The sequence below is a fragment of the Lates calcarifer genome, linkage group LG18, assembly GCF_001640805.2.
Source record: "Lates calcarifer isolate ASB-BC8 linkage group LG18, TLL_Latcal_v3, whole genome shotgun sequence".
NCBI classification, from domain to species: Eukaryota; Metazoa; Chordata; class Actinopteri; family Centropomidae; genus Lates; species Lates calcarifer.
The window spans coordinates 8,908,102-8,927,522 of record NC_066850.1 but is presented as its reverse complement, the minus strand read 5'-3'; the positions used below and the strand labels follow the sequence as shown (position 1 = coordinate 8,927,522).

Below are 19,421 nucleotides of genomic sequence, written 5' to 3'. Positions count from 1 at the left end.
ATCTAACAACACTTCTGCTGCCAGTAGAGCGCTGTTTTCACATTCACACACTCACTCAGACTCATCCACAGCCAATCTAGGCAATCAAATCAACTGTGGGTCTGAGAGGTCTGTATTTATTTGTTGACAATGCTGCTAAGTCAGATTGTCGGGAGTGTTCTGTTTCGGTGTTGTGTCTTTATCAGGGCCAATTTGAGTTTTAGATAATGAGAGTAAGGATGCTTTTGGAAAGGGAGGATGCATTTGAACAGTTTAGACTTAGGCTTAATGGCAGACTGAGGTTTAAGCTAATGTTAAAGGGCCACTCCACCAGTTTTATACATGTTTATCTGTGGTGTTAGAGGGAACTTTCTTTTTGAGAAAATAAACCTGATGCAGACTAGAAATGTTTAACAGAGAGTCTGCATGGGCATGGAGTCTGAAAATGGGCTGTCACCACGCTGGGAGGCTTTATGGGAATTGTAGGATCATTTGATATGGTCAGTGTGAAATAATAAATAAATAGTTTTGACTGTACACTCAAGAAGTGCTTCATTAGGAACCAAGTCCAAGTCATACATGTGTGCCAAGTCATACTTGTGTCTCTTTGTGTTTGTTTTGTGTCATTTTGTTCTCATTTTGCATCTTTTTTAACTTGTTTTGTGTCCCTTTGTTGTCATTTGTGCCGTGTACATTCATTCAGTAATCCATCAGTGCTCTACAGCAGTTAGATTTAGGTTAAGAGCTGAGTTCATGTAAGGTGTAGTTGTGATGATAGGAGCTGTCATGTGCATTATGTCATTCAGGGTCATCACAAGTACAGCAGCACAAGCGTATGTGTCTGTGGTCAGCACATTAATGTGAGCTGCCAGCAACTCAGCAGATGGATCTCTGGAAACGCTGGAGACTCGTGTCCCTCCCTCCCCTCCCATTCAGTTTGTCATCTTACCCTCCTCTCCCTTTTGCTCTCATTGTAGCCACTATAAGTGGACTGGTAGTAAGGTAGAGACCTTTACATACAGTTTATGACAGAGACAGATGATGAGTAGACATGACATGGGTGTCTGGGTGAGTCAGGGCCGCCAGCTGTGCCCTCCCTCCCCTCTCATGTCTGTTTTTCTCTTAGTCATGAGTTATTCCTCCTCACACATTGTACTGATAACAGCAGCAACAAGCTACCGTAATAATAACCAGTATTGATGTAAAAGCGCTCTAATCCATATCCTACGCCTACATTTCCCAGGAGGCAGTGAGTCTATTGACTTTTCTGCTGCCTCCCTGAGTTTGGAGATCAATTTTCTCAGAGCAAAGGGGAAAAAGGCAGCTTAAAGCAGCAGACTGTTGTAAATACATTTCTTTATATTATTTTTTATTAGACACAACAGTACCCTCTTACAAATGTATTTTTTCACTTAGAGCTGCTTTTTGTTGCACAATGGAGAGCAGGCACTCATCAGGAGTGTAATTTTTGTTTCCTATCCTGAATTTTTTCCACCTGTTTTGACACTGCTTCCATCCATAATAACTTAAAGTAGTTTACAGATCATGACGACATAGATTTTGAATGCAATTTTGCACACCATGCCAAACTCCTTGCCACCAAAACAAAGCTTGAAGGAAAACAGTGTAATGTGTGAAATCCACAAAGAAACATTTGGCTATTCTGTGTTGATTGTGAAAAGAATTTTTTCAACAACTTTTTAGTGCTATTAATGTCATGTTTTGTGGGAGTTGTAAATCTCTAACATATAAATCCACAAATACATGCCTTTCATTTTATAAATGAAGCTGCTTTAAATGTACCATGTATGCATGTCAGAATTTGAATTATTGACTCTTCTGATTTATTCACATTAGAGGATTTGGTACAATGCACACACGTCTCTCCAGTGTAAACAACCTACTCCTGCAGGCTCTTCAGCTGTAATATTAATAGAATGAGTTGAACTGCATGCTGTCTCAAGAGCAAATCTTAAATCTCCTGCAGAGTTTGAGTTGAAGAGAAATACAGGAGATCAAAGAGGCACTGGTTTGTGTTTCTGACTCTCATCTGAACGCCTCATGATGTCCGTTTCTGTGCTGTAATGGTTCAGGCTTCCAGTAGCTGCAGGTTTTGATGCCACAAAAGCTATAGTGTATGTCTAAGTAAAGGCAAATATGCAGTGCACACTCTTTGCCCAAACGTACGAAAGAAATGTAATATAAAATCCCACTTCCTCTCAGTGACTGATCTCATTATCGTCCTTTCAGCTGCTATCTTCAGTACCTAAACGATTCCTGCAAAAACACTTTTTTCCTGTTTTCTGAAATGTACTGAATCTAATCTTTTAGCTTCAGCACACATGTAATTTTTTCTGCTGTCATCTGTAAAGCTGAAAAAGCTCAGACAAAAATCATTTCTATCCTCAAAACTGACTCTAAAGTAGGCTGAGGCCGATCTTTTATCTTCAGCAAAATTGTTTTGTTTTTAGGCTTGCACAGAAATGTCATGTAATGCCGAGCAATCCTGCAAATGGCATGCAGCTACAGTATAACGTGCTGTAACAACAGGGGTAAGCCAACGGGATCAGCCTCTTCATCTCATGCTAAATAAATTCCCCTCATCTCTACATCACTTCAGCCTGCTCTGCTACAGAGAAAGAGCAGCAGCCCGTGCACAGTCCCTGCCATAAATAATAGAAGATATTATGAAACCCTCAGACGAGGAATCATGTCAGCTTATTTTGAGTATTCAAATGAGTGATGTTTTCAAACCGCACATCCTAAAAGCTCAGGGTTACATTTATACCAGCATAAAACGGCTAAGTGATCCAGGCTTGTAACATTCAAACACTTCAAATGATTTAGGTCGACTGAAAAATCGAGCGCACGGGCTGTTCAGAAATGTTTAAAACAGGCTTCTTACCTGAAAGCTTCATTCAGGATGGTAGTACTCTAACATTGGAGGAGGTGGTGTAGTAATGAGCTACAGTTCTCTCTGGACTCCTGAGAGCATCTCTCCAGCACAGAGAGAAGAGGAGGTCAATTACTGAGCAGTGCCACATCTCAGCCTCTCATCATATTTCTTTCTTCGGTCAAGTCAGTATTGAAGAGCGGAAATATTCTGGATTCCCAGACAGAAATGGATTAGTCTGGTTTTGCATGCATATTTTTCATCAATAATTTTCAGGTCTACTATGTTTTTTCTGCTGATGGCAGCTGAAATAAAACTGAATTAAAGCATAAAGAGTGTTAAAATGGTTAGTGGATCAACTGATTAGTTGAGAGACACTTACTTTGATTTGAACCTAATAGGCTAGAAAGCAGTTATAAACAGCTGCTGTGTTGCATCTGTAACCACACCCAGTGGAGTGTGGAGTACACCTCTACATCACTGCAGCATGGTCAGCAAAAACACGATTTAAGGTGGTGTTAAGATGCTCTTAACTGATAAAAAAAAATCTGTTGGTTCCAGCTTCTCATATCTGGGAATCTGCTGATTTTTCTTTGTTTCTTTATTTCATATCTTTATTATAAAACAGTAAATGCAACGATGGCTGAGGCTCTTGGCAAGTGACCGTTATCACCACCACCACCACCTGCTCCTGGCAAGAAACCATGTTCGGGGGGGAAAGAAAAGAAATGGTGGAAAACAAGAAACAAAGCAAGAGTTGATACTGGTGTTGCTTTCCACTGCTGACGACAGCTCTCGGTGAGTAAAAGAATGAATAAAATTTGGTGCTGAACTCTCAGTGTTTTTTCTAGACTGGTGAGTAAACAGCTGTTGACATTGTGGTGGTAGATGATACTTAACGAAGCAAAAATACAACAACGCCATCAATAGCTAACTACTACAAACAAGTACTATGATATTAACCATTCTAAATGAAAACAAAGGTAACACTGCACTGGTTATCATTGGGACAGAAGAAGTTCTATATTGAGTTCATCTCCCTCTTCATACTGTCTTAAAATGTGTTTCTTTGCCTTATTTAAACGGCTCTGAATTGGCTCTGTGTTCAAAAGCTGCTACACAAATAAATTTGACTTTCCTTACTTATCATACTGTTTTTAGGAAGCCCTGCCAGGCTGCGCATTTGTATGTCTGTGTGTTTAAGCGTGCATGTGAATGTGTGCGCTGCTGCTGTCAGATTGTTGGCGGTTTGGATCTCTTGTCTCCCGTGGGTGCTTGCTCATCACAGTCCTCCTGACTCTACACATCCATGGCTGTGCTGAGGGAACTGATTAAGGAGAACGGATGGTATAATATGTAGTTCAGCTCTCTATATGGTAGCCTGTGTCATTACACTGTCTTATTATTTATTGATAGTCAAAGGGAAATTATCTCAGAGTTCTCACAAAATAAGTTTACCATTAAGAAGTTTATTGTAGCATCCTCTTACTGAATTGGATTTCTCTCTCTCCCTCCACACACACACACACACACACACACACGCACGCATATGCTCAACACACTTCCTCTCTCCTTGAAGGTTTCCCAGCTGACAGCTGCTGGCAGCAACCCCAGGGACAATCAGAGGAGGAGGTGTCATAATCTAGACATCAGTGTCCAGTCTCCACATGCTCTTACACACACACACTCACATACACACATACACGCACATCAAGCCACTCATTATGGTGCATTTCACAGGCCCAGCTGTAGCTGTCTACTATGTGCGATTCGTGCTCCTTTAAACATCACAGTTATTGAGGGAGTGTGAGTACATGTGCAAGTGTGTTTGTGTGTGTTTTTGTGCGCATGTGCAAGTGTGGTTGAGGGCTGGAGGTACAGAGAGTAGAGAGTGGAGCAGAGAGCTCATAGTGTATGCACTGTGCATCAGCACCAAGGTGGACCATGGCAAATTACATTAATGGGAGTTAATTGGGGCAGAAACTGGCAGATGCGAGAAGGTATGAGTACAAAATACCTCCTCCTCTCTCTCTCCACCCCCCTGCCCTGATCCCTTCTGCTCCTCTGAGGACTGAGTGTGTGTGTGTGAGTGTGTGTGTGTGTGTGTGTGTGAGCTGAAAGATAAAGTGGAGGAAGGGGAGTATGATTCGCACCACGTATACTGCTGCATACCATCCTCATTAACACCTCTTGTATTAGATCCACTGATTCAAAAGGTTTGTCTGTGCTATTGACCACTGGCACAGCTGATTAATGGGCTGCTGTGAGGTGGCTGCACTTAATGTTTCACAGTCACATGTTGCATGATGCATAAGATTCGAGAAAATGGAAAACAAATTGTGTGTATACTTTGTAGGCAAGTCTTTGTAGATTTATGTAGAGTGATCTCAGCTTTGTAGCATTTTAAATAGCTGATATGTGTTAGCACATGCACCCAAACACCAGTGAATCTAATGAGAAAGAGGGAGCATGGCATTCAGTGTGTGCAGTCTGTGCAGTGTACCAATGAGCAAGATAAATGTAAAATTAATGGCACTACACAGACAAGATGCATCACACAGTTTCAGCCTGTGAAAACCTGTATTATCAAGGATTTTTATGAACACTGGCATGAGATGAAATATACCAGCTCTCACATTTAGTAGTAATGGTACCAATAAACAAAATCCATCTCTATACTATAATGTATGAGGAAACATTAAATTTAAAATTTATACAGATAGAAATTAAATTTATTTATTATTTATTTAAATTTTCTTAATTAAAACCTTTTTTGGTAACTTAATTGTAAAGGTCCCATAGTTTTCTAAACATTTCCTAAACGTCAAATTACACAGTTATGTCCAGGAAACTTTAACAATGAATGGATCATCAATGAAAAACATGATAGCATCGACTTTCAATTCATATTTGCAAGTAAAATACGTGATGGGATTGAAATCTCGAGAGCAGACACTAAATGAATCAAAGACAGTTGATGTTTTATTCCTACTATATGGCCCTATAATGAACATATTGTACAAATCTGTCAGCAGCACTGGCTATCGCTGCGTGAATCGCAAAGATGAGGGAATTAAGTAACAGAGCATAAACAAACCAGGTGCTCAGCTGCTATTTCAAACAATGTGTAAATATAACCAACACAGAAGTATCAAATCTAACTGACCTCAATTTAGCAATGAGCCAAACTTCCCTGTCAACAGTCACAGAGAGCTGTCTGCTCACTGCGGTGCTGAAATCTTAACCAGTAGTTGTTTTGATGGCTGTTTTCAACTGTGATTCAGACACTGACTGGGGTCACTCTGGGCCGCTCTGTATGCATGCCAGCACACAGGCTAAATACAACAGACTATTTGCATGCCCCTCTTTTCCTTTCCCTCCTCATCCCCTATAACAACTAATGCCATGTTGCTGTTATCACTGTGGATGATAAAGAGGGAGAAGGAGAGGGAGAGGTGAGTAAGATAAAGCAAAGATGAGGAGACAAGAGTGAGGAGAAGAGAAAGAATAAAGACAACAGGACAGGAAATGACAACAAATACAGAAGTGGGTGATGTTTGCAGCTCAGGCTTAAAATAACATTAGTAACTGTGTGGTGTTTGTTTGTCAAGATGTGTAACATGACAGGAAAACAATGAGGAATGAGGATGAGATTATTAGAACCATTACGTATCAGAAGAGAATCTGAAAGTCGGATATTGATATGAGAGGATATAGGCGTGCATGTGTCATTGGCGTGTCAGTTTCAGGTGTGGACTGAAATGACAAGGCAGAGCGAGGGAGAGGGAGCGAACACCGGAGGAATGAGGCAGGGAACAAGGGTTACAAGATTGGAATCCCAATGCACCTCATTTGAGACAGGGGGGGAATGAGAGTGGCTGTTTAAAAATGCAGCGCCAGACAGATCACGCTCCTCCACCAGAGAACGGCACACAGACAGAGAAACCACACTAAAGAGACATAAAGCAGGATCACCTCAGTCATGTCAGTGCAAAAGAAAAAAATAAACTGGCTAACACACTCTTTATTTTACTCACTAGGATGACCTCAGTCATTAGACTCTCCTCAACTAATTCATTGAAAAGCAAAATAAAATTTTACTCTGTGTCAAACACAAGGCAGTTTGAGGATGGTCCCTTGAGAAGGGAGTGCTATAAAATTGATTGAGGATCAAATTTACAATCTAATCATCTGTGAGCAGAGGGAGGCGCAGGAGCTGTTCTGAGAGCAGGCCAAACACAAGTCTAAGAGTTATTATATTATTAGTGCTTTATCATTTGTCAGAGAAAGAAGCAGCTGACATTGGTTCAAGGTTATGCTCGCCTTTATTTAAACTTTATTTAAATGTAACAGTAGAAATTCAGCAGATGGTTCTTCCCTGAGTTGCTGCTGCTACATCTGTCAGTTTAAACTGATAAAAAGGAAATGAAAATACTAGTAATTTCTGAAACAGTCGTCCTTTATTTCAGACAAAAGTAGATAAAAACAGGCTGCTGATTTTGCAACTAACTTTTCAATGTTTCAGCTGATTTTTAAAAAAAGAAAACACCTGTAAAAAAGCTCTTAAATATAAACTTGATGGCTATATAATATATGACATACATGTCCCAGGTTAAGAGTTATCACTCCTATTTGTTCATGATCCAATGACAATAAACAAGAGAATAAGACACAAAAATGAGAAGATGAAACTGCATTGTTCTTGTCTTGCAGTGTAGAGCTAATTAGACCAGGGATTATAAGTAATGATAAGGGACAATATCAGATTAGACTCCTATTTCATTCTAACATAATCCTGTTTAGCTGCTTAGCTCACACACTTGGACAACCTAGACCAAGATAACTTATTCTTTATTGTTCATATTTTCAAATGTGTTTCACCTTTGACTTTACAAGAGAAAGCACTTTTATGATGAGGACCGACTGATGAGTCTGTCAAACATAACATTATTGCTCCTACTACACCCCTGTGCATACCTGCTCTAGATGTGGAGAAGCCCAGAGCCCAACAAATTTCTCCTGCCTAGTTTCTTCTGCTGAGCTCTGATTGGCCAATCGCTGTTTAGAGGAGGGCAGACGGTGCTACTCCTTCGAAGAAAATTGTAAATAATGTAGGTTAATGTAATGACAATAGCTTGAAGCCTCCTAAGGTAATGATGTGAGAACAAACTCTGCACAAATTTAATGCTCACAAGTGTGTAAGAAAATTAGGATTATTTTGAGATGCCTCCAGTGGCCCATTTTAACCCCCCCCCCCTGGCAAAGCAGCATGGCAGAAACAAAGCTTTTCTTCTTTTAGTGATAATCTGCATAAAAGTTATTATGATAATCCTCCGGGGTGGAGGTATTGTTTTCCTCCTTCTGAAGCTTCCTCTCATGCGTGAGGCCCCCTGCTGCCTTACAGTACACAGGAGACGAAGTTGCATCCAAACACTGATGCTGCCTGAGATTTTGTTGCCTCTCTTGTTTGAAGTCAGTCCTAGTTGGAAGAGTTTTCTTCTCAGTTTTCAAACAAGCTTTAATCAAAGTTTTTTCTGATTTCTTTGGAGCACAAAACATGTTCAGGAGTGAGAGGTCGCTCCCTACATCGAAGATCCAATCAGCACTTGGATGAGGGAGATGCTTCATCGCCATGGAGACGGGCTGCCTGCTGTCGCTGCTCCGGCTGATATGTGGATTTGTATGGATGAGTACCGAGCGTCAGGACTGCACCAACGCCCTCAGTGCTGTGGTGTGAATGTGACACAAAATGCCTCTCTTGTTTTCTTCCTCCACTTCTTCCCCTTTCATCTCTTCTGATGAATAAAGCCCTGCCATATGCGCCAACCCTCCAGAGCAGTCTGTGCGCTCGTATGAGCAGCATATTCTCACACATGACCATAATCCGAAGCAGATTTTGTTCTCTGGAAGAAGATGACGACCCTGTTTTTCCCACAGATCTATCAGAGGGGGAAGATAGAGGGTGATTTCGAGCAGGTGTTCCCATTAATTAACAGCTCCCACCAGTGAACCTGAGGAGTAAATCTGCCAAACAGGATCCATGCTGCATCCCAGACAGAAGAAAAACGTGTGTTAAGCCTTGTTTGGTTGCTGTCAGCAAAGCTAAAATCCCCCTACAGTGATAAGAGTTTGTGAAGCTCAGTATTGTCATGGCTCAACTCAGTAGCGGGCATGTGAGGTGAGAGGCGAGGAATAAAACAATGATAACACATTTAGTTTTCTCAGCTGGAGGGCAAGGAAAAGCCCAGAAGGTCAGATTTTATTTACAATATTTGACCCAGTGAATGTTTCATTCACAATAATCCCAGGTATGCTACAGGCTTGATTAATCGTTGCTTCATCTAAGTGCTCTCTCTTCTCTCTGCTTCCTCAGATGTGGTGACAGTGTTCTTGAAGTGGTAGACAACTTTGGCAGTTCTTCTGAATCTTTAACGGTTGTCCTTATTTTCTCTCCAAAACCGCCCGCCTTTGAAGTTGGGCCGAGGGGATTGCTCCACTCCGTTTCAGTAACTTCTAATGTGTCTCTGATCTGTGGTGATGGCAGAGAGTACATGTTCTCTTCTTTTTTTTTTTTTCTTTCAAGCCTTCCCCTCCTCCTCTCTGTCTCCCTCTCTCTTTCTGCAGCACTGAGCACTAATGACTGAAAGGAGGAAAAAATAAATTCAGTGCACTGTCTCACTGAGGAAAATCCACCTGGCATGAAAAGAGAAACACAAGCTGGTATGATTGAGGACAGTGGAGGTATGTTGAGCTCAATGACACTGTCCCAGCGACGGATCAGTCAGCACAAGCACGTGCTAACTCAAACAATCTCACCTCAGGTCCGTTTAGTAGCTGCTCTGGAGCTTTTGATGACGGAGTTGCCGAGATGCCTTGGAGTTGTAGATGTTGAATTTTTCAATTCTTCTGAGTGGTTAAAGGATGTCTCATCCAAACTGACTTAAAAATTGGATTGAAAATTCACTCTTAACTTTGGAAACAGCAACCGACAAAATCGATCTCCCCACAGGATCCATTTAGTAGCTGTTCTGGCTTTTCAGTCTTGTTTGTTGAACACCACAGAACTTTATTTTAAAGTGTAGTGCAAATCCTAAAGTTTCCAAAGATGCCAAGTATGTCAGGCAGAATTTTGAGAAAATGGACATAAAAAGATGCACTGAACATCTAGAATATTTCCATCTGATGGACTGGTAGAGCCACGAAAATCATGGAGTGTAAATTTTATTATTAAATTCAGAGTTAGGTGATAATTCTCTGTGGGTTCATCATTATGTGTAATGGCCTTCAATTGCATATAGTCACTAGATAGATTGCTAATGAAAAAATGTTAATTATAGTAGGTTTTAAGATGAGGAGACATAAATGAAAATGTTGTCACTCCCTGTCACACTGATGTGAGAAGTAAAACCCTCATCTAGTCACTTTTCATGCAGCTGTGATGCTTCACAGCTTCAGGGATGCTCTCCTGACCTGTGGCTGTGACCTGAGGAAAGCGGTTAGCTTTATGGATTAGCCAAATCAGGGGGACTTCAATCTATGCTTGTTGCCATGGAGACACCTTAACCCGCACCAGGGTGCATCAATTCCCCAGAGTGCAATTCGTCTCTGTCTGCAGCTCCTGAAGGACCCTGAAGGATCCCGAGCAGCTCGCCTTTGTGATCTCTCGGAGAGGAGAGTGATAGGATGCTGCCGGCAGCAGCGCAGAGAGCCGTTTCTACGGCAACCGGCAAGCTCGGAGGGAGGAAGAGCATTAATGGGTGGCTGAGGTGGGTGCGAACATCACTGAAACAACACACGTCCCCCTCTCTGTCACACACACACACACACACACACCGCCTGTGTTCTCTGATCCATGACCTTCAAAAAAAAAAAAAAAAAAAAAAAAAGGTGTCTGTAAACAAACACACCACAGAGTAGAGGCAACTGTTAACCCACAAATGCACACGCATACCTGCGAAAACACTTCACTCAGAGCCTGTAAGAGCCTCCTCTGACTGCAGCAAGGAGTATCGTTCCTCTGCTATTTCCCCGGTGTAATCGTAAGTCAGTCCACCGGGATGCAAACACTCCCACAGCTCACACTTCTTAACTCCCCCTGCTAAGTTTATCAAATAACAACCCTCAATGCGCTGCTACATGAGCTCTGGAGCCTTTTGATGTCCTCCTCAAGCTCAAACCTCATTTGTATTCTACATGTGCCCCCAGTTTTCACTAAGCTTTCTTTGATTCAATCCCCCCACCAACATGTTTTCCAGTGTTAACATTGTAAGTCATGTTTTCCACACAGCATGGTGCACCTTCTCATTTGCAGCTCAATACCACTGTTATAATCGTCGATGGATGATCAGTGTAATTAGGCGTTTTTCCTCAGAGGGAAACCAGCGGGAGCAGACGACTTGTGGCTTTGCAAACTGATGCTTGAATGGATTTTGGTTCAGTCTGTCCCATTCAGTCTTTGAATGTAAGAGGTAATTTCAGCAGGAAAAAATCAGGTAGACATTTATGACTCAGTAATAGCTGTTATGTTTCTATTCAGTCAGCCCAATCTTCCAAAGAGGCCGCAGATAGTCCAGGAGCGTAATATATTCTGGATGTTATGTCTGTATGAGGCTGCAGTCATCAAACATCTTCCTCTTCCGTTATTGAAGTTATTGATTGATGAGAGAATGGGATTGTGGAAATAAAATGCGCTGCTGAGAAAGCTATTTGAGCAGAAGTGGATCTAATGGATGTGAGTTTTGTTTTGGTTCTTTGGGGAGGAAATGTGGTTGCACTTTAGAACTGCCAGATGATCAGAACAAGGGATTTGTTGGCCATAAATTGGATACTGGGAAGATGGAAACAACAGAGACAGAAGGTGGTGTGTAGAGATCAAACACCGGGATGACTGAGCAGCCCAGAAAGTAGACTCAAGTGCAAAGTTTAACCATCACTTTTAACACATTTTTAAGTGTTGGTGAAAACAGCAGAGCCAGCAACACTGAGATGGAAGAGCGGCTGACCGTATACTTCGCTTGTCCTCAGGAATGTGTTGATTCTTGGTACATCACTGTTAGTTTTTGATATATTATTCGTATATGCTGCTGTTTATTATGTTATGCTGCTGCTGTTGAAGTGTAACAGCTTGTCATCCCTGTTTAACTGGCACTTTTCACCACCTTTAATTGTCAGTTGAAGCCCCAATAAGCAGCGTATATTTATTAAATGGTTTAGAGCAGATGTAAGTGTACAACTGTGACTCCTGTGAGCACCTAGATGCAGACCCATGTATGAACCTATAATGAATGATGCTATACTTGTAACAATACTGTATACAGTACAGTATAAATAGTACGTGGGAGCTGCAGAATCAACATTTGCCACCAGAACAACATTGATGTATCGGCCACTTCTCGATCCCAGCATCACTTGTAATATCTGCAAAAATGGGAAAGTAGCTTTCTTAAAGTTATGACTTCCTACTGTCATTGGAAAAGATTTATACAGCCTGTTTTTTAGACTTGAAAATTGGGCTGTGTGGCGCCACCTTCACTGAACTGTATGTGTCATAAATCAGGAAGCACCTGAACATCACTCACCCTCAAACAACGACAGCCAGGTGTCATAACAGGCCTCGTCACAGAATCTGATATATTAGGAAAATCTGAGCCTGTGCGTCACTCTCCTCAACACCAGCAGACGCCAGCATCACGCATTAACTCACACACGCACAAACACACACTGAAATGAGCATCAGTCAAATGCACACGCACGGACACATACAAGCTTATCCGAGGCAGATATAGTTTCAAATGGGTCACCATGTCCTTGTCCTGCTGCCTCACTCAGGAGGAGGAGAATAAATCAACCGGCTGTCTGCTCCATCCCGGCCCAGTGATCAAGAAGATAAACCCCCGATGGGAAATCTATAAAGCCCGCCCCTCCTCTGGGCTCGCACACGTGAAGGAAGCGGCAGAGGAAGAGACGTGTTGACAACAGTCAGAGAGCGTTGTGGAGGACACAACAGCAGCTACAAAGTGTAATGGATCAAACAGAAGCTTTATATAGCTGCTGTCTGATGGTCATTTATTTACAAAGAGGAAAAAGAAGGCTCCAGTGTCAAGTGTAGAGGAGAAGAATTATTTTTTATCCTCAGTAGTTATATGACCCCTTTTGCTTACTTAATAACACACAAAGGAAAGTAAAAGACAAGACAGAAAGCAAAAACAACAGCCTTCTCTACACGGTTGTCCTTTCTCTGTTATTGTTGTTTTTCTCTGAGGAAACTTTAGGTTCAATATACATTTTCATATCCATCTTTGGTGCTATTATTCACACTTCCCCTGGCTTTTCTGTTTTCAGATGGTGACAAAATAAAAGTCTCCATCTTGGAAATGCCATGCACGTCAGTTTTCAGATTGAGTTTTGCAAACTATTTTTCCTGCCAACATGAAAATAGCCGAGAACAGCCCACAGACATGCTGGTGAATTCAGATACAGTCAACTAAAAAAAAGAGAGGATAATTTGAAGCAAATATCTATTTTATAGAGTGTGCCTGTGCATAACCATCTCTTGCTTGATGGATCAACAGGCTTACCTGTCGAGCCCCGGGATGTCAGAGACCCATAAAGTGACAACAATGCAGTCAAATCAACTTTTCAGCATCTTGACAAAATGAGCTTTTATTAAGTTGTAAAAAAAATATCTTTCTTTCTTCACGTTTTGGATGATGACACGCATTTCTCTCAGATCGCGAAATGTGTTTGTTTCAGTGAACTGTGCACACAGATTGTTTACAGAATGAGTGCCGGGCACAACCTAATTGTTGAAGAGGTCAGAGGTTCTTTATGTCAGAAGCTCTGGGGCATGAAAACAGCCAAAGAATCACCAGGTCAGAAGTTCTGTTTAAAGTCACGGCTGACGATGAGATCTATTTCTCTGGGGAAAAAATCAAGTTGAAGGCACAGTCCATTCAAAAAAATGTAAAAAACTGCCCATTTTTGTCCCCAAGCAAATTTAGTTAGTAGCCATATATATATATATATATATATATATATATATATATATATATATCCATATCCATTAAGTTATCCATTCATGGTTCCCAAGGACTAAGACAGCGTGATGTCATCCTCAGCATGTACTGAAGTTCAGGTGCAGTTTTTAACCAGGATGTTTGAGGAACAATTATCCTGCAAAATGTTCCTGTAATTGAGTGTTGGGGTGAGTTAGTGGCTCTGCACGGGGGCCCACGGCCTCATAATCCTTCCATGGCGATGTAAAGATTAACTAGGATGATATATAGGATGATAGACTCAATAGTAAGCTCTTAAAGTGTAATTACCTGCTATGATGTACTCTGTATTGTTTGTTTCCTCAGCATAGTAAATGAGTTCATATAAACATGATGTCTTCTTGTTAATACACCACATTCCCTCATTTTTTTGTAAAACATCATACCCTCTCATCGCCCTCTGGGCTGAGATTAATTGTGTGAAGTAACTCTCTCTCTCTGTCTTTGCCCTTAGGTCCTAATTAAGTGAAATTCAACTTGCTTCATCTCATAATTATGAAGCTGGGGAGAGAAGAGCTCGCTATGGACCGAGTATAAATACAAACAGATTGAGGAGGAGGAGGAGGGAGAGCCGTGGAGGCAGGGTAAGACCTGGAGTTGTTGTTAGTTGGGTGTTTTTGGTGCAGTTTTGCAGGTTTGTGTTCATTTTGTAAGTATTTGTGATGCCAAAAAAGCTTGCTGCAATTTGGAGCCACAGTAAATCAGATTATTTCTATTAGAGTAGTTACTGCTGCTAACTGCAGATTAAATGAGGATATTTACTTTGTAAGACTGATATGTGACTGCATATCTGAACAACGGCAGCACAAGAGAGACCTGACACTCAGAGGCCTTCGTTCATGTCTAAGAATATAATGACTTATTCATAAACAAGCAGTTATGTTGTGTATTTATAATTTATTCTGAAAAGACTCAAGTGGCTGCTGCAGAGAGACAATGGCAACAACAGCAGCATTTAATCTGCAAGGTCGTTTGAATTGGCTGTGATGTCCAGAATATCTCAACTGTGAGCTGCGTGCTCAGATTGAAAGGCCTGAGGGATCAAGAAGCAACAAAGTCATTCAACAGTCGATTTAGCATACTGTTGGTTCGGGGTCTCGTTCCTCTTGTTCAGCCTGTCACATCCCATCACAGCGAGGCGAGCCTCAAAGCTCAGGCTTGTTTTTAGCTCTGGCGGGAAACTTTTGCAGAAGTTTCCTGTCGTCTGAGGTAATGAGGAGTCACTGATGAGCTGGTCCGCGGTGAGAAGGTGGTGACCATCTGAGGATTAAGATTGTGACAGTTCAATGTAGGTCTGTAATCTCACAGGGATGAGCAGCAGAGGCCGGGGCAGCGGGGCAGGGCTGCAGTCAGCCTCTCTACTTCGCCCCTCCTCCACTATCCCGGTTACACTAATTACATTACTCCCGGGGAGACGCGATAATCAAATCTTAACGAGGCGTGGAAGACTTCAGTGCTGTGCTTGACATGACAGCCTCCACCAACAGAGGTGCTGAACCTATTCCCAGAAGTCTCTATAGGATTTGTACATGATGCACCACCACAAAAACCATCTAAAACCCATTTCACATCAGACCTGTTATCCAGCAAAAACACTTTGGTTTTCATGGATCAAGAAGAGAATAATGGTCTTGCTGTGATGTGTAGTGATGAACTAACCCCAGCTGGTGGAAACATCATCCCTTGTTGAGCATTCATCCATCCATTAGCTGTACTGCTTATTCCTTGAGGGTCATGAGAGCCAACCCCAGCTGACGTTGGGCGAGAGGTGGGGTATGCCCTAGACAGGTCATCTTTCTATTACAGGGCCAACATAGAGGACCTGCAGGTAATTCAGTCACCAATTAACCTAACCTGCATGACTGTGGACTGTGGGAGGAGGCTGGCACACATGGAGGAAGCCCTCACAGGCACAAGGACATGCAAACTTCCAGAAGCTGCTTGCTGTGAGGCGACAGTGCTAACCCTCACTGTGCCGACCCCTTATAGAGCGCGTTATATATCATATATATCATGTCGAAGGCAGGATTTTTTGACATAACGTGCTCTTATGTGTCTTGACAGAGGCTGAGAAACATTGTTGCTCCCATTTATTTAGCATGTCACGAGTGAAAGCCAATAGAGCCGTATGCTAAAACTAAGGATACACCCATCTTATATCCAGTAAACACTCTCTTTTTTCCCCCCAAAATTAATACGTGTTCACTTCACGGCATGACATCCATCAGGATAGTTTTTATGTAAGATAACATGGGGCCATTCAGTGCACCAGTTTCCATTTCCCTGCTACATTTTGGCAGCCCCAATAGGACCCTGAAGAATGGAAGCTTTCCCGTTCAAAGTAATAAGAGGGATCAATTAAGGAAGCAAGTTCAGTTGTGATTGACTGAGTGGAGTTAGTCCAAAACTGTCTGAATGGGATGGATGGATTGGATAGAAAACACAAATTAAAATTTAGCCACTCAGTCAAAATTAAATTTTTACAATGTCCCAGTGAATCATTTTTGAAGATGTAGTTCCCATAAAAGATGATTTTAGTTTTCTGGAAGGGAATAGATCAGATTATAAAGCACTCTATATCAGCTGAGACAATTAAATCTATCATCATGATAGCCTTTGATATGCAGAACAGACTGATATCCACAACTCTGAAGAATACGTTTCTTAGTGTTATTCAGGAGCTTCCCATAAGACTTTAAAAGCACCAGCAAAAACAGAGAGGCAGAGTATTTTACTCTCCTCTGGGACAAGCTTATGCTCTTCGAGATTATCACTTTCCTCTGCTGGGGGATTTGTCACTGATCCCTCATGCTGTAGGGAGAAGGCAAGCTATTTAGTGACGCTCCCTTAGGGATACATAATACAGTAGGATAATACAACAGCAGATTGGAAACATTTTCTTTCGCAGGGAGGAAAAAAAAACACAACAACGACGGCTTGTGCTCGCTTCAGTGACACTCCTACTCAAGCACTTGCGTGCACATGCACTCTCTTGTCTTTCATACACACAGACACTGTTGCTCCACACTGTTCAACAGCACACTGGGGATGTCAAACTCAGAGCTGCCAATCACTCTCTCTTCCTCTCCTCGTACCATTCAGCACTCTCATTTCCTTCCAAATCCCCTGCTGTTAGCTCTCCTGCTGCTCAGTAACTAGCACCTGATTAGGAGTGTTATTAAGTCCTATAACTCCAGCACATCCACATTCTGCAGAGACTCCTGGAAAGACCTTGTTATCTTCCCATCAGCTCTGCTACCGGCTCTCTCTGTCTGGCAACTGGACACTATCCCATCATCATCCCACCAATTTAAAGGCCAACACAGCTCTGGAAAATGCCAACAGACTTCCAAAGCTGCACTGTTTCCCTGTCCTGGCCTCAGCAAAACATAAGAGAACTGGGCAGATCTCATGAAACATGTATAAAGCCTCTTTCTGGCAAACACAGCAGAAATCAAGGCTATAGGCTGCCTCCGAGAGAGAGACCCATCACTCTTCAGGAACTGTGTTTCTCCATGCAAGCAAATGTGGTTTGAGGTTTGACAGTTTTTAATAACAGCATTACTGAACAATTGCCCTCAGCAATCTCATAACAACGTGAACATAAACTCACTTCCTTTAAGTTGGTTTAATGACGAGGTAATGGAGCCTGTGAGGTCTCGGATGCTTGTCCCCATAAAGCAGCTGCCTAGAACCGTGGGATAAAAGCGCAATTTAGTGTGAACTTAGGGATTCAAAGCAACCAGAAAGCAATCAGAGAGCACATACCCTCGCAAATGCTACACAATCTGCATTTGGATCTGAATCAAAGTACGCACAGTGATAGGCAATCATGCTGATTAGCTGATAATGGCCATCATTTTCAGGGAGTAGATAAAAGCTGCCTGGGAATATTAAAGCTTTGTACAAGAGTGGGGTTTTTTTGCCAAATTTGAAGTGAATCTGACACATAACCACTGAGTCATGACCATTTATACTTATTAAGTTGCTTTAATGGCAACAAACAGAACAGAAATTGGCAGGAAAATTGTACGTAAGGACAAAGCAAAAGGCTTCAAATTGTGGCTAAGACTGGGTGAAATGTGCATACGGGGAGTGAGGAGTCTATACCGATACTGAACTAAATCCATAAGAAAAAATAAAGTCACACATCATAGTTCAAAACTAGTGACATTTTATTTCATTTATTTATTATTCACAGGGAGTTTCCTGGAAAGAGCTATGTAATCACAGGGAAAATAGATAATGTCCTTAAAAACAAAGCTTCATGTAAATCCAAGTAAATATTCAGTTATTACTGACAAACTTATGCTCAATACATGCCAAACCATAAGTTTGACTTGAGACAGATTTAACATTTTCACATATGCACTTGATCTGCTGTGTACTGACTAAAAGATCAGTGTAATAATACCTGTATTTTTCTAGTAATTAGTACCAGATTTAATAGTTCTTTTTGGACACATACACTTAGGCAAGTGGTGGAATTAATCTGGGTCTTCACTGAAAACTAATCATGTTTTTGTTTTAGTCCACAGCCTTAACATCAAATTTTATTAAAATATATTGTGCAAACAGACAAACAGTATCAAGAGCATAACTTCCTTGGTGAAGGTAATAAGGTAGCTGTGATTCCCCCATCTCAGCCAAACAACATCAGTGTTTTGATGCTTAAATCAAAGTGGCCTCTAGCTATTACATTATACTGTGTTTGTGTCCACGTGTATTTGCTCATGTCAATAAACACCCCTATCACTGCAGCTCATTTCTTTGCAATTTAACCTGAACAGAGGGGTATCCATTTTGTGGAGTATAATTACAGTCCCAGAGTCTTTTGAATAAGAAGGACTTTGGATGTCATTTTCTTCTGGTTGGCAGCCCTGACAGTCTCCAGTACCTCTCCCCATCTCACATAATCTGGATCTCTCTGCTCATTCCACGTCCTAACTACTCTGCAATCAAAACTGTCAGTCACACTTAAGGCTCTAAATACCTCGCCATTCCCCAATCAGACACACCACACTCGCTTTACCTCAAACAGACTCCAGCTGCCCCTGCAGCCTCATCTGTCCATCACGCCTCAGCTAATTTTTGAAGACAAAGTCATCATCACCTCAGGGTGACATGTTATTCATCAACAAGCTGCAGTAAATGGCTCAAAAATAATGTAAATAATCCTGCAACTTTACTTAAAAAAAAAAAACAACCCTGGTTGCAGCAGATTTGTGAGCAGCTGACAGGCAGATATGACGACCTGCAGTCTGGCTGTGATTGCAGCATCATGGACATGATGTTCAATCTTTCCTCTCCACCAGACCACACACCCCATAAAACACCTTGCCCTCCTTGACACGTTTATATCGCCCCACCTCACTGTGTTTTGATTTATTCTCAAGCTGACAGCTCTATTAAGTGGATCGGTGATCATCTGGGTGGCAGACTTTAAAGGACACTTTTTTTTTTGGTTTTAAGTTTTTTTTTCTTATGCCACATTC

The 19,421-nt window shown here is 41.6% G+C and overlaps 1 protein-coding gene across 1 annotated transcript in view; it reads right to left on the bottom strand.

Moving 5' to 3' along the window:
* Nucleotides 1-19,421, bottom strand: part of lhfpl3 (LHFPL tetraspan subfamily member 3) — a 34,392-nt gene that overhangs the window by 5,714 nt on the left and 9,257 nt on the right. The window lies entirely within an intron of this gene.